The sequence below is a fragment of the Carcharhinus amblyrhynchos genome, chromosome 17, assembly GCF_965287045.1.
Source record: "Carcharhinus amblyrhynchos chromosome 17, sCarAmb.v2.hapA, whole genome shotgun sequence".
NCBI lineage: Eukaryota > Metazoa > Chordata > Chondrichthyes > Carcharhiniformes > Carcharhinidae > Carcharhinus > Carcharhinus amblyrhynchos.
In genome coordinates, this window is record NC_137340.1 from 56,307,451 (window position 1) to 56,320,760 (window position 13,310).

Here is a 13,310-nt window from a genome sequence, read left to right on the forward strand (position 1 = left end):
GGGAGTGCGGGGGGGGGGGCAGTGAGTGTGGTCAGTCAGGGGAGTGTGGGGACAGTGAGTGTGGTCGGTCAGGGGAGTGGTGGGGGGGGGCAGTGAGTGTGGCCGGTCAGGGGAGTGCGGGGGGGGGGCAGTGAGTGTGGTCGGTCAGGGGAGTGCGGGGGCAGTGAGTGTGGTCAGTCAGGGGAGTGGTGGGGGGGGGCAGTGAGTGTGGTCAGTCAGGGGAGTGTGGGTGTAGTGAGTGTGGTCAGTCAGGGGAGTGCGGGGGGGCAGTGAGTGTGGTCAGTCAGGGGAGTGTGGGTGTAGTGAGTGTGGTCAGTCAGGGGAGTGCGGGGGGGCAGTGAGTGTGGTCAGTCAGGGGAGTGTGGGTGCAATGAGTGTGGTCAGTCAGGGGAGTGGTGGGGGGGGCAGTGAGTGTGGTCAGTCAGGGGAGTGCGGGGGCAGTGAGTGTGGTCAGTCAGGGGAGTGGTGGGGGGGGGCAGTGAGTGTGGTCAGTCAGGGGAGTGCGGGGGCAGTGAGTGTGGTCAGTCAGGGGAGTGGTGGGGGGGGGCAGTGAGTGTGGTCAGTCAGGGGAGTGGTGGGGGGGGGCAGTGAGTGTGGTCAGTCAGGGGAGTGCGGGGGCAGTGAGTGTGGTCAGTCAGGGGAGTGTGGGGGCAGTGAGTGTGGTCAGTCAGGGGAGTGCGGGGACAGTGAGTGTGGTCAGTCAGGGGAGTGGTGGGGGGGGGCAGTGAGTGTGGTCAGTCAGGGGAGTGTGGGTGCAATGAGTGTGGTCGGTCAGGGGAGTGCGGGGGGGGGGCAGTGAGTGTGGTCAGTCAGGGGAGTGTGGGGGCAGTGAGTGTGGTCAGTCAGGGGAGTGCGGGGGCAGTGAGTGTGGTCAGTCAGGGGAGTGCGGGGACAGTGAGTGTGGCCAGTCAGGGGAGTGTGGGGGGGTCAGTGAGTGTGGTCAGTCAGGGGAGTGTGGGTGCAATGAGTGTGGTCAGTCAGGGGAGTGGTGGGGGGGGGCAGTGAGTGTGGTCAGTCAGGGGAGTGCGGGGGCAGTGAGTGTGGCCAGTCAGGGGAGTGCGGGGGGGGGGCAGTGAGTGTGGTCAGTCAGGGGAGTGTGGGGGCAGTGAGTGTGGTCGGTCAGGGGAGTGGTGGGGGGGGGCAGTGAGTGTGGTCAGTCAGGGGAGTGCGGGGGCAGTGAGTGTGGTCGGTCAGGGGAGTGCGGGGGGGGGGCAGTGAGTGTGGTCAGTCAGGGGAGTGTGGGTGCAGTGAGTGTGGTCGGTCAGGGGAGTGGTGGGGGGGGGCAGTGAGTGTGGTCGGTCAGGGGAGTGCGGGGGGGGGGGCAGTGAGTGTGGTCAGTCAGGGGAGTGTGGGGGCAGTGAGTGTGGTCAGTCAGGGGAGTGCGGGGGGGCAGTGAGTGTGGTCAGTCAGGGGAGTGTGGGGTCAGTGAGTGTGGTCAGTCAGGGGAGTGTGGGGGCAGTGAGTGTGGTCGGTCAGGGGAGTGGTGGGGGGGGGCAGTGAGTGTGGCCGGTCAGGGGAGTGCGGGGGGGGGGCAGTGAGTGTGGTCGGTCAGGGGAGTGGTGGGGGGGGGCAGTGAGTGTGGTCAGTCAGGGGAGTGTGGGGACAGTGAGTGTGGTCAGTCAGGGGAGTGTGGGGGCAGTGAGTGTGGTCAGTCAGGGGAGTGCGGGGGGGGGCAGTGAGTGTGGCCAGTCAGGGGAGTGGTGGGGGGGGGCAGTGAGTGTGGTCAGTCAGGGGAGTGCGGGGGCAGTGAGTGTGGTCAGTCAGGGGAGTGCGGGGGCAGTGAGTGTGGTCAGTCAGGGGAGTGTGGGGGCAGTGAGTGTGGCCAGTCAGGGGAGTGTGGGGGCAGTGAGTGTGGTCAGTCAGGGGAGTGCGGGGGGGGGCAGTGAGTGTGGCCAGTCAGGGGAGTGTGGGGGCAGTGAGTGTGGTCGGTCAGAGGAGTGCGGGGGGGGGGCAGTGAGTGTGGTCAGTCAGGGGAGTGTGGGGACAGTGAGTGTGGTCAGTCAGGGGAGTGGTGGGGGGGGGCAGTGAGTGTGGTCAGTCAGGGGAGTGGTGGGGGGGGGCAGTGTGTGTGGTCAGTCAGGGGAGTGCGGGGGCAGTGAGTGTGGTCAGTCAGGGGAGTGCGGGGGGGGGCAGTGAGTGTGGGCAGTCTGGGGAGTGGTGGGGGGGGGCAGTGAGTGTGGGCAGTCAGGGGAGTGCGGGGGCAGTGAGTGTGGTCGGTCAGGGGAGTGGTGGGGGGGGGGCAGTGAGTGTGGGCAGTCAGGGGAGTGGTGGGGGGGGGCAGTGAGTGTGGTCAGTCAGGGGAGTGTGGGGGCAGTGAGTGTGGTCAGTCAGGGGAGTGCGGGGGCAGTGAGTGTGGTCAGTCAGGGGAGTGTGGGGGCAGGGAGTGTGGCCAGTCAGGGGAGTGTGGGGGCAGTGAGTGTGGCCAGTCAGGGGAGTGGTGGGGGGGGGCAGTGAGTGTGGTCGGTCAGGGGAGTGCGGGGGCAGTGAGTGTGGTCAGTCAGGGGAGTGGTGGGGGGGGGCAGTGAGTGTGGTCGGTCAGGGGAGTGTGGGTGTAGTGAGTGTGGTCGGTCAGGGGAGTGCGGGGGCAGTGAGTGTGGTCAGTCAGGGGAGTGTGGGGGCAGTGAGTGTGGTCAGTCAGGGGAGTGGTGGGGGGGGGCAGTGAGTGTGGTCGGTCAGGGGAGTGTGGGGGCAGTGAGTGTGGTCGGTCAGGGGAGTGCGGGGGCAGTGAATGTGGTCAGTCAGGGGAGTGGTGGGGGGGGGCAGTGAGTGTGGTCGGTCAGGGGAGTGCGGGGGGGGCAGTGAGTGTGGTCAGTCAGGGGAGTGGTGGGGGGGGGCAGTGAGTGTGGTCGGTCAGGGGAGTGTGGGGGGGGGGGGCAGTGAGTGTGGTCAGTCAGGGGAGTGGTGGGGGCAGTGAGTGTGGTCAGTCAGGGGAGTGTGGGGGCAGTGAGTGTGGTCAGTCAGGGGAGTGGTGGGGGGGCAGTGAGTGTGGTCGGTCAGGGGAGTGCGGGGGGGGGGGGCAGTGAGTGTGGTCAGTCAGGGGAGTGGTGGGGGCAGTGAGTGTGGTCAGTCAGGGGAGTGTGGGGGCAGTGAGTGTGGTCAGTCAGGGGAGTGCGGGGGGGCAGTGAGTGTGGCCAGTGAGGGGAGTGTGGGGGCAGGGAGTGTGGCCAGTCAGGGGAGTGTGGGGGCAGGGAGTGTGGTCAGTCAGGGGCCCATTGGCTGCAAGTCCTTGTGAGAGATTTTGAAGGCTGCATTCAGTTGAGTGCCATTGATCCCTCAGGGAGCTGATTGGTTGCCATTCAGTAAGCTGCTGTGTGCGGGGATGGTGCAATGCTCAAGGTTCCCATTGAAGGAAGGGAAAGCTCACAAGCTAGGGGTGCGCATGTCAGCACAACACTAGTTCTCTGCAGGGCAGCAGTAAGGACAATGTGTTCAAGGGATGGAGGGATTGTGTGCCCACATTATCCGGATCCATGCGGGCATGAGGTGAGCAGGCAGTCATGTCTCTGAGTGGGGAGGAGATGGTGGGGACGGGGTGGGTGAGCAGGGAGCAGCAGTGAGGCCAGCAATGTCTCTGTGGAAGGGTTGGTTGTCACAAAAGAGGATATTTGATTAAACAGTGCAGAACCAAGGCAACATCACCGAGTAGCTGACTAACCAAGATGTTACAAATATTCACTGTGGGAAGAGTTTGGCAGCAGTAATTCTAGTGTTCACTCTCTGTTTAATCTAAAAACAGCAAATCAGATCCTCTTACTGTAACACTCTGGGTAAATGGGAAGCCCATTGAGATGAATTGGATACAGGGGGAGCACACATTTCAGTAACTGAGTGAGGGAGTCCAGACATTGAACTTGGAAAGCTCTTCTGTTGAGTTGTCAGCTTCTACAGAAGAAGCAATAGACATAAAAAGCAGCAGCACGGTACCTGTGAACTCAAGATAACAATCTACCCAGTCCCCAGCAGTAACTGTGATAGCTAAAGGGTCAAACCTTCCCAGGAGTGATTGGCTTAAAGAAATCAAGATTAATCTGCCCGAGGTTTTCCAAGTGAAGAGGGGGACTGCTCGAACTGTTAAGAAAATAGGGCAACGTGGGTCACCTGTGACAAATTCAGCAAATCAAAGGGCTACAAAATAAATTTATGTTAATCCAGAAGCAATTCCCCGATTGGGGAACACACATACAATATGTCTGACAAGAGAATGTAGATACTGAGTTAAACAGATTGGAATAACTAAACATCCAGACAGTTCAGTCCTCAGAATGGGCAACACCAATAGGCCCCGTGCTGAAATAGAACAAGGTCTGTGCATTTATGGCGATTATAGACTAACATTTAATCAGGCCACCGCACTAATAAATAACTAATCTCGAGAACTGGAGGGCCAAAATAGAACTGGCAGGAGGCCAATCTTACACAAAGCTGGATATGATTCACATGTACCTGTAACTCAAATTAGATAACACTTGCTGCGGGTATGTCACAAATAACACACACGAAGGTCTACTCCTGTCTGGTGATGTGTCTTTGACAGTGCACTATTCCGAAGACAATGAAGAGGCTGCTACATGGGCCACAGTGAGTTGCAGCATACCTTAATGTTGTCCTTATAAGTGGATCAACACAGGCCAAGCATCTAACAAACTTAGAAACAATGTTAACGAGATTCCAGGAGGCTGCAGTTCACCCTTCCCCAGGAGGATGTCCCGCAGTCACTCTGTAACATCCTTGACCCTGGCAACACACAATCCTGGAGTCACATTTACAGCCACAGAAACCCTTGTCTGTTCCTCTAATTGACGAATCCCCAATCACTGTTGCTCTCCCCTTCTCCCTTCTTTCTCCCTTCCTGAACAGCCGAATCACTCACACTGTCACAACCCTGGTTGATGGCAATACCCTGAGAAACCAGCTTCCCAAATGGAAAACTCATTTCTGAGTGGGATCCCAGAGGTCTGTGACATGACCTACCCAGTTCTCTTGGGCTACCTGATGGTCACCCACCCTTCTCTACCTCCAGATCCTCAAACTGCGATGTGATCACCTCTCTGAATGTGCTCTCCACGTATCTCTCAGCCTCACAGATGTGTCACCGTGACTCCAGCCACAGTTCTGATTCTGAAACCTAGAGTTCAGGTTTCTGCATCTGTAAGCCCTAACTTTCCCTTAATCCAGAAGCTTGTTTTTCACCCACTGACCCTTACGGTCTACAATTGCTGGCCAAACACTAGTTTCCTGTGACATTGTAGTTGTTTTCTCCTCACTGTGGCCTCACAGCAGCTGAAATGGGGCAGTGGGGCAGTCCTCAGCTCCACAGTATCTCCTACAGCTCCATGCTGACTCCCAGCACCATAAGGACTTCTAATCTACAACTGCCCTCATACTTAAAGACGAGAAAGCAGTGAAGCTCAGAAGACAGTTTAGCCCACCTGTTCACTTCCTCCCATAGCCAATATACAATCAGTATATTGTATTGTCATGGTCAGTTAGTCCCTTGGCATTGCCTGGGCAGTGTCATAGGGCTATTACAAGGCACTGTGAGGGGGCAATGTGAGGGAGGGTGTTCTGTGGGGGGGGGGGGGGGGGGGTGGTGGGTTCCAGGGGGTGGGGCTCCATAAGGAGGGCGCAGTGTTGGCAAGACCTTTCTGGCTACTCATTTAATGTCTTCCCACAGCCTGTGTCTGTTGTCATTGCATCACTGTCTAGAGCAGGGTCAGCGGGTCATACAGTCTAGACTAGGGTCAGCGGGTCACACTGACTAGACTAGGGTCAGTGGGTCACACTGTCTAGACTAGGGTCAGCAGGTCATACTGTCTAGACTAGGGTCAGCAGGTCATACTGTCTAGACTAGGGTCAGCGGGTCACACTGACTAGACTAGGGTCAGCGGGTCACACTGTCTAGACTAGGGTCAGTGGGTCACACTGTCTAGACTAGGGTTAGCAGGTCATACTGTCTAGACTAGGGTCAGCAGGTCATACTGTCTAGACTAGGGTCAGCGGGTCACACTGACTAGACTAGGGTCAGTGGGTCACACTGTCTAGACTAGGGTCAGCAGGTCATACTGTCTAGACTAGGGTCAGTGGGTCACACTGACTAGCCTAGGGTCAGTGGGTCACACTGTCTAGCCTAGGGTCAGTGGGTCACACTGTCTAGCCTAGGGTCAGCAGGCCATACTGTCTAGACTAGGGTCAGTGGGTCACACTGTCTAGACTAGGGTCAGCGGGTCACACTGCCTAGACTAGGGTCAGTGGGTCATACTGTCTAGACTAGGGTCAGTGGGTCACACTGCCTAGACTAGGGTCAGTGAGTGACTCTGTCTAGATTAGGGTCAGCGGGTCACGCTGGGATCAGTGGCTGAATCTGTCTATGGTCACTGTGTCATACTATCTGGGGTCACTGGGTCAGTCTGTCTAGGGTGAGTGGCTAGCTGTCTGGGGTCAGTGGATCAGTCTGGGGTCAGTAGGTTAGTCTGGCATCACTGGGTTAGAACAAAGAAAAGAACGAAGAAAATTACAGCACAGGAACAGGCCCTTCAGCCCTCCAAACCTGCACTGACCATGCTGCCCAACTGAACTAAAACCCTTCCAGGGACCAAATCCCTCTATCATGTAATTGTCCAGATGCCCCTTAAAACTCACTATTGTATCTGTTTCCACTCCCTCCCCTGGCAATGAGTTCCAGGCACCCACTAACCTGTGTAAAAAATCTGCCTTGCACATCTCATAAGAACATAAGAAATAGGAGCAGGAGTCGGCCATCTAGCCCTTCGAGCCTGCCCCGCCATTCAATAAGATCATGGCTGATCTGTCGTGGCTCAGTTCCACTTTCCCGCCCTCTCCCCATAACCCTTAATCCCCTCTCTTCTGATGAAGACAAGCATGCCATATGCCTTTTTGAATACCTTCTCCACCTGCGTGGCCACTTTCAGTGATCTGTGTACCTGTACATCCAGATCCCTCTGCCTATCAATACTCTTAAAGGTTCTGCCATTTACTGTATATTTCCTATCTGTATTAGATCTTCCAAAATGCATTACCTCACATTTGTCCGGATTAAACTCCATCTGCCATCTCTCCGCCCAAGTCTCCAACCGATCTATATCCTGCTGTATTCTCTGATGGTCCTCATCGCTATCCACAAATCCACCAACTTTTGTGTCAAATGCAAACTTACTAATCAATCCAGTTACATTTTCCTTCAAATCATTTATATATATTACAAACTGCAAGGGTCCAGCACTGATCCCTGAGGGGCACCACTTGTCACAGCCCTCCATTCTGAAACGCACCCTTCCACTGCTACCCTCTGTCTTCTTTGATCGAGCCAGTTTTGTATCCACCTTGCCAGCTCACCTCTGATCCCATGCAACTTCACCTTCTGCACCAGTCTGCCGTGAGGGACCTTGTCAAAGGCCTTACTGAAGTCCATGTAGACAACATCCACTGCCCTACCATCATCAATTAAGTTCATCACTTCCTCAAAAAACTCGATCAAGTTTGTGAGACACGACCTTCCCTTCACAAAACCACGTTGCCTCTCACTAATACGTCCACTTATTTCCAAGTGGGAATAAATCCTGTCTTGAAAAATCCGCTCCAATAATTTCCCTACCACTGATGTAAGGCTCACCGGTCTGTAATTACCTGGATTATTCTTGCTACGTTTCTTAAACAAGGGAACAATATTGGCTATTCTCCAATCCTCTGGGACCTCCCATGTAGCCAGTGAGGATACAAAAATTTCTCTTAAGGCCCCAGTAATATCCTCCCTTGTCTCTCTCAATATTCTGGGGTAAATCCCAACAGGCCCTGGAGACTTGTCTACCTTAACGTTTCCCAAGAACCCCAATACCTCCTCCTTTTTGATCTCAACGTGACTCAAACTGTCCACACATCCTTCCCCAGAATCATCATCCATCAAGTCCTTCTCTTTAGTGAATACTGATGCAAAATATTCATTTAATACCTCGTCCATTTTCTCTGGCTCTCCATACATAGATTCCCTCCCTTGTCTTTGAGTGGGCGAACCCTCTCCCTGGCTACCCTCTGTTAGTCTTTCTGCTTGTTGTTGGATCAACCTGGTGTTAGTGTGTCAGTCTGGGGTCACTGGGTCAGCCTGGAGTCACTGGATCAGTCTGGGTCAGTGCATCAGTCTGGGGTTAATGGGTCAGTCTAAGGTCATTGGGTCAGTTTGTCTGCTGTTGGTGGGTCAGTCTGGGGTCACTGGCTCAGTCAGGGTCATTGGATCGGTCTGGGGTCACTGGGTCGGTCTGGGATCATTGGGTCAGTTTGTCTGCTGTTGGTAGGTCAGTCTGGGGTCACTGGCTCAGTCTGGGGTCACTGGGTCAGTTCGTCTGCTGTTGGTGGGTCTGTCTGGAGTCACTGGGTCAGTCAGGGTCACTGGGTTGGTCTGGGGTCACTGCGTCAGTCAGGGTCACTGGGTCAGTCTGGGGTCACTGGGTCAGTCGGGGTCACTGGGTCAGTCGGGGTCACTCGGTCAGTCAGAGTCACTGGGTCAGTCTGGGGTCACGGGGTCAGCCTGTCTGGGTCAGCTGGGTGAGGTTTGAACTTTTGCAGTCTCACAGTTAGGTAATTAGCCATGGTTAACAACAGACTGTAGACAACTCTCTCCACTGGAGACAGACGATTGGTTATCTAGACATAAGGAGTATCACCCGTACAAGTGTGAGGTAGGTCACCATGGACTAGCACAGTCTCCCTCCCCATCACTGCGTTCCTTTCCTCTGCACAGATATCTGCATCTCTCCATCAATCAGAACCCTCCTCATAATCCTTCCCTTCCACCCTGATACTTCCCTGTTTCTCCTCTTTTTCCTCGAGACGATGTGAGTTTAACTACTGAGTGTGAAGAATTTGAGATATTCTGTTCAATGTGGGAACGCTGATCCGTTGAGACAAAAGGCAGGAGTGAGTCTCGAGCTTCAATTAATTCATTTCTTTCCCCCACAGAATGGGGGTCAGTTCACCCCAAAGCAGCTTCTAAATAACAAGGTGAGGAGAACCATCTGGAGATGCCGGTCTAAACTGATTGGATTCGCTGCTGGCACAATGTAAGACTCTAGAAGAGAGAGAAGGAAGTTACCCATACAGGTTGGTCAGGTTGAGTGTGTGCTCACTGCATTAAATGCTGCACCCTCCCCAGGAGAGGGTCAGGGTTTTCCAGAGTGAGTTATCCATTTCCATTCCAGTCTCTTTATTCCCTTTAATGTGGAAGTGGGTAACAAAACCCAGCAGAAATCACACTGTGAATGGAATTATACTGGGTGCTGAGCAAGGGCAGAGAGATTTGAGGAAACAGATCCCCAGGACGTTAAAGGCACTGATGTAAATCCTTAGTAAGATCTCCCTTAGGGGCTGTGTGGCAGGTCTGCATTGCGGGATAGAAGTTGGGCCTCTAGAAAGAGTACACAACAGTCCAAAGATGTGTGGGATTGGCCGTGCAAATTAGTGTCAGGGGGACGAGCTAGGGTAAATTCATGGCGTCATGGGCAGAGGGTCTGGGTGAGATTGTGGTCAGTGCAGACCCGATGGGCCGAATGCCCTCCTTCTGGACTGTGGGATTCTATGACTCGAACAGGTTTATTAGGATGGTGTTGGTATGAGGAGCTTGAAATATAAAGAAATACTTGAAAATTTGTTTGAGCAGATGGTAAGTGATTTAGAAATGTTTGAAATGAAAATCAGCTAAAAGCAACAAATGGGAATGGGGATAAGTGAAAAACTCCTTGAAAGAGCTGTTACAGTGAATGAACTAGTTTTTGGCTGTACAATTCTATAATAAAGTTACTTTGGCTACAGTCAGGTGAGAGTGGGATTAAACAAGGGCATTCGCACTGAGCTGGGTCACAGAGTGGAGACAGCAGAGAGAACCGTGAACCACAATGCCAAATAGAGACAATTCGGGAAAAGGACTAGAACACCACTGTCAAAGAGGACATCTGGCATTGTGAAAGATCCAGAAAGAGGAAAGCAAATAAAGGAGCCAGGAGGAGAGTGAGAGAGAAAAGAATTGTTACTGACTGACGACAGTGAGGGTTAAGGTCCCGCCCTGACCTCTGTGTCTGTGGGTTTTGGGAAAAGCAGTTTGTGGTTATTAGGCAGACAGTAACAGCTTGCCACATCTCATCACTGGATTTTAGGGAATTACATGCTCGCTCCAACACTGCCAGTCCTTCCCAGATCTGATGTTGTTTTGGTGTTTGATGCAGTCAGTGGGAAGGAGAGGGTCTCGATTCATGTTCCTCTTGACATGTTGAGCTGGTCGAGCGGAACACTTTCAGCTTTGTAGTGTAGACATTGACACCTCTAGCTCTGAGATGGGGATGAATCATTGCGTGCTCTTGAGAAGGGATTAGGGTGGAGTGGGGAGGAGTATGTTGATTTCTTTCAGGCAGGGAATATCTCCTGGAGTGACACACACGGCAGGAAGGAGCCAGGTGAGGGTGTTTGTAAAGTTGCAGCCTTAGGGCAAGGTTTGTTCTGCTGGGTGAGGCTTTTAGTCACTCCCAACCTGCCCGGGCTGCTCCTTATTCAGAACACCAATCAGATTTGAGCTATTAAAGTAAAAGAGCAAAGGGAACGGAAAGGCATTCCAATTGAATCAGTCAGTGTCCACACCTCACACATAGGGAGGTGGAAAGGGAGAAAGCAGCACAATCAGCATTTCACACAGAGCTACAGCGTGGAGTGGCAGGTAGGAACTCTATCATTATAGACATAAAACTTTCTCATCTGGAGTCCAGAGTGGGCCCCACCTGTACAGTTCACAACATTGTCAACATTTCCCTGCATTTTAAATCATTTCTTATGCATTTATTTATGTATCAGTTGACACACCTGAGTTTCAGACTCAGATTCTGTGCATTGGATTTGACAGCACTGCTGAACTGTTTGTTTTTAATGTTTGCAAAACTTTGAAATGCTGTATCTCTGACAAGGCGATCGAATGGGTCAGTACATAGAACATAGAACACTACAGCACAAACAGGCCCTTCGGCCCACTAGTTGCGCCGATCACTTATATACCTACTAAGCCATAGACCTATCTATAACCCCCAATCCCGTTAGATCCTATATACTCATCCAGAAGTCTTTTAAAAGACCCCAGCGAGTTCGCCTCCACCACCACCGACAGCAGCCGATTCCACTCACTCACCACCCTCTGAGTGAAAAACTTACCCCTAACATCACCTCTGTACTTGCTTCCCTGCACCTTAAATCTGTGTCCTCTCGTAGCGACCATTTCAGCCCTGGGAAATAGTCTCTGAGAATCCACCCTATCTATTCCTCTCAACATCTTATAAACCTCTATCAGGTCGCCTCTCAACCTTCGTCTCTCCAGGGAGAAGAGTCCCAGCTCCCTCAACCTATCTTCATAAGGCATGCTTCCCAATCCAGGCAACATCCTTGTAAATCTCCTCTGCACCCTCTCAATAGCTTCCACATCCTTCCTATAGTGAGGCGACCAGAACTGCACACAGTACTCCAAGTGGGGTCTGACAAGGGTCCTATAAAGTCAGTAATCAGTGGAGGGTTTGGGATCTGTGATTGGTGGAGGATTTGGGGACTGTGATTGGTGAGGGGTTTGGGGTCTGTGATTGGTGGAATGTTTGGGGTCTGTGATTGGCGGAGGGTTTGAGGTCTGTGATTGGCAGAGGGTTTGGGGTCTGTGATTGGTGGGGGGTTTGGGGTCTGTGATTGGTGGAAGGTTTGGGGTCTGTGATTGGTGGAGGGTGTGGGGTCTGTGATTGGCAGAGGGTTTGGGGTCTGTGATTGGTGGAATGTTTGGGGTCTGTGATTGGTGGAGGGTTTGGGGTCTGTGATTGGCGGAGGGTTTGGGGTCTGTGATTGGCGGAGGGTTTGGGGTCTGTGATTGGTGAGGGGTTTGGGGTCTGTGATTGGTGGAAGGTTTGAGGTCAATGATTGGTGGAAGGTTTGGGGTCTGTGATTGGCGGAGGATTTGGGGTCTGTGATTGGTGGAATGTTTGCAGTCTGTGATTGGTGGGGGGTTTGGGGGTCTGTGATTGGTGGAGGGTTTGGGGTCTGTGATTGGTGGAGGGTTTGGGGCCTGTGATTGGCGGAGGGTTTGGGGTCTGTGATTGGTGGAGGGTTTGGGGTCTGTGATTGGTGGAAGGTTTGAGGTCGCTGATTGGTGGAAGGTTTGGGGTCTGTGATTGGTGGAGGGTTTGTGGTCTGTGATTGGTGGAAGGTTTGAGGTCGCTGATTGGTGGAAGGTTTGGGGTCTGTGATTGGTGGAGGGTTTGGGGTCTGTGATTGGTGGGGGTTTTGGGGTCTGTGATTGGTGGAGGGTTTGGGGGTCTGTGATTGGCGGAGGGTTTGGGGTCTGTGATTGGCGGAGGGTTTGGGGTCTGTGATTGGTGGAGGGTTTGGGGTCTGTGATTGGTGGAAGGTTTGAGGTCGCTGATTGGTGGAAGGTTTGGGGTCTGTGATTGGTGGAGGGTTTGTGGTCTGTGATTGGTGGAAGGTTTGAGGTCGCTGATTGGTGGAAGGTTTGGGGTCTGTGATTGGTGGAGGGTTTGGGGTCTGTGATTGGTGGGGGTTTTGGGGTCTGTGATTGGTGGAGGGTTTGGGGGTCTGTGATTGGCGGAGGGTTTGGGGTCTGTGATTGGCGGAGGGTTTGGGGTCTGTGATTGGTGGAGGGTTTGGGGTCTGTGATTGGCGGAGGGTTTGGGGTCTGTGATTGGTGGAGGGTTTGGGGTCTGTGATTGGTGGAGGGTTTGGGGTCTGTGATTGGCGGAGGGTTTGGGGTCTGTGATTGGTGGAGGGTTTGGGGTCTGTGATTGGCGGAGTGTTTGGGGTCTGTGATTGGCTGAGGGTTTGGGGTCTGTGATTGGTGGAGGGTTTGGGGTCTGTGATTGGTGGGGAGTTTGGGGTCTGTGATTGGTGGAGGGTTTGGGGTCTGTGATTGGTGGAGGGTTTGGGGTCTGTGAATGGCGGAGGATTTGGGGTCTGTGATTGGCTGAGGGTTTGGGGTCTGTGATTGGTGGGGAGTTTGGGGTCTGTGATTGGTGGGGAGTTTGAGGTCTGTGATTGGTGGAGGGTTTGGGGCCTGTGATTGGTGGAGGGTTTGGGGTCTGTGATTGGTGGAGTGTTTGGGTTCTGTGATTGGCTGAGGGTTTGGGGTCTGTGATTGGTGGAGGGTTTGGGGTCTGTGATTGGTGGGGAGTTTGGGGTCTGTGATTGGTGGAGGGTTTGGGGTCTGTGATTGGCGGAGGGTTTGGGGTCTGTGAATGGCGGAGGATTTGGGGTCTGTGATTGGCTGAGGGTTT

The 13,310-nt window shown here is 53.6% G+C and overlaps 1 protein-coding gene across 1 annotated transcript in view; it reads left to right on the top strand.

Annotated features, from left to right (window-relative positions):
- The first annotated feature begins 10,624 nt into the window (after nucleotides 1-10,624).
- LOC145354547 (uncharacterized) overlaps nucleotides 10,625-13,310 on the top strand; it is a 136,541-nt gene continuing 133,855 nt past the window's right edge. The window contains exon 1 of the mRNA XM_080205999.1: nucleotides 10,625-10,714. The gene's annotated coding sequence lies outside the window, so the exon portion shown is untranslated. The remainder of the gene's footprint in view (nucleotides 10,715-13,310) is intronic.